The 2,512-nt window shown below is 30.2% G+C and overlaps 1 non-coding gene across 1 annotated transcript; it reads right to left on the bottom strand.

Moving 5' to 3' along the window:
• Window positions 1–1,528: 1,528 nt before the first annotated feature.
• Mir14 (microRNA mir-14) lies at window positions 1,529–1,626 on the bottom strand. Its single transcript, NR_040134.1, has one exon. It is a non-coding gene; the product is annotated as a microRNA mir-14 (primary transcript).
• Between the last annotated feature and the right edge of the window lie 886 nt (window positions 1,627–2,512).

Consider the following 2,512-nt stretch of genomic DNA (forward strand, 5'->3'; position numbering starts at 1 on the left):
ATAGGAAGTCGTGGGACTCAATTGGATTCAAGGAACCGGGCTAAATTGAAACCATTCAAGTGTTATTAAATTATTACGTACACTACATAATATATAGGTACCATATTATATTATACACGAATGTGTACACATTGTTCGTGTTTTTGGCTCGTCTAAAATGTTTCTACTGTAACGCACACATGATACCTATAATGTGTATTAAATGTATATAATTCTATGGGCATAATTAAGGTAGGAATATGTCTAAAATCATTGCATCTATACATATTAATATATAGGTATTGTATATATATTATGTATATTCAACAACATTAATTATAATTATTTTAAGACGTAATATAATACTTGGCAGGGTTGTCTTACTATTTAATAAAACCCAATTGAATAATTGTAAAAAAATAGTAAAACTATATGTAGACACTATAATTAAACTAAGAACCTATTTAATTTTATAAATTATAGGTAAGCTCAAAATGTTTGATAATATTTCGTCATTTCAATATAATAAATGTAAAAAATGAGATAACATTATATTCCCACGTAACAATAAATTATACATACCTATACCTTATTCAAATAAAGACCATGATACCTATATACATATACCTACGTATACCCACTATAGCAACAGACTGTGACACTTGAAAAAGTATTTAGGTACAAATATAATATATAGGTATGATTAATCCTATATATATATTATGAGATAAACATATACTTTCTTAGTTCGTAATAAAATATTATAATATGCATGTTGTTCATAAACCAATACGCATTTACCCTAAATATGTTTAACCTTACAACAATTAAAATTTTTATATCTGAACAATTAAGTAAGTAATTAAATAAGCGCCTATCGTGCACAGCAATTAATTACCTAACAGTAATATACATATATAATATATAATATATAGATATTAGATATAGGTACCTATACAACACTAGCTATTGATTTATACGGCGTGAAAAAAGTATACATATTATACCTAATATTGTATACCTAATATTAATAAAAAAAAACTCTCGTCTCTCGTAGTCTAGTTATCTATTAGACAACAGTTGTTAATGCAAACAAATCAATTACAAACATTTCTAATGAATATTTAATATATTCTTATAACGCGGTATATAAATTTATAAGACTGATATTAATTATTAAACAATTAACTTTATATAGCTATATATATCATTCGTTTAGTAAGTATTGTACATCTACAGACAAGTATTACATTACTCTTGTGATCATTCATCAATAAACAAACAAAGTCAAAATGTATAAGCACACAGCACATTGATTATAATAATATTATTATGTATTATATATAATGGGTACTCAAAATATGAATCATATTACATAGGTATTATATTAAAATGCATTATATAATATACATCAGATACATAAAATATATAACATAGTCTTTTATTGAAAACTAATAACTTACACACACGCATATATAATATAATATAGGTGAAGTCCGACTCGTACATCCAAGGTATAGGTGTATGTATAAAAGCTTACGTAGAAATGTTCGGTGGGTAAATAGGAGAGAGAAAAAGACTGACTAATAAAATACATAAAAAGCCAAAGCCTGTTATCTCTCTCCGACGCATGCCCTTCCGATTTATATAATCTTATCTTCGTGATGATTTGTCAAAAGGTTACACGTATACCTCGCACAACAGTTTTCGAAAACTATTGCTATATATAGTGATATTATTAGTCCGGTCGGTCGATATGTATTGAAGACTTCATTGAAGCCATAGGTTAGGTACATGTATCCACGTGCGAACATCGATAAACTCGTATTGCGTAGGTACATAATATGACATTCGCGATAATGAACACAATATAAGTATTATAATATATTATATCGGAACGATTTACAAATTAAAAAAATACATAAAAAAAAAAAACAATATTAATAATATATAATAACCGTCGGCCAAACGAACCTTCGTAGTGCACTACTATAATATTATACGACGCATACACACACTATACAGGCCGCCGACACAAACGAAAGCCGCCGCCGATGCCTTCTCCTTCTCCTTCTCCTCCTCGTATACGGTCATTATACGGTTACGAATGATGAAAGGATAAGTAGAGGGGGGTTACCGAGCGAGAATGGAATGCGAAATAAAAATGGCGTCATCCTACATCGCATGAACGCGCACGTTTATAACATTATACACATATATGAGGTCACGCGCAAAAACATGGCGGGACATGTATTTATACATAAATATACAAGAGTGTACGACGAGCGGAAAGGGAAGTGGTCGTATAAGAGGTCCGCAGTTGAAAGGATGGAAAAAAAATGTTATGCGTCGAAAGTCTTCTTGTCCTCTGTTATAACGCGCGCGCGATATTTCGACCGACGATTTTTCTATTCTCATTTCTTATTTTGCCGAGCGCATAATATATTATAATCATTATAACAACGACACTCGCTGACCTCACGCCAATTCCCCCGCCATTATAATTAATATTATGTTTTATGTGTGCGCCTCT

The sequence above is a fragment of the Acyrthosiphon pisum genome, chromosome A2 (genome assembly GCF_005508785.2).
Source record: "Acyrthosiphon pisum isolate AL4f chromosome A2, pea_aphid_22Mar2018_4r6ur, whole genome shotgun sequence".
Lineage (NCBI taxonomy): Eukaryota > Metazoa > Arthropoda > Insecta > Hemiptera > Aphididae > Acyrthosiphon > Acyrthosiphon pisum.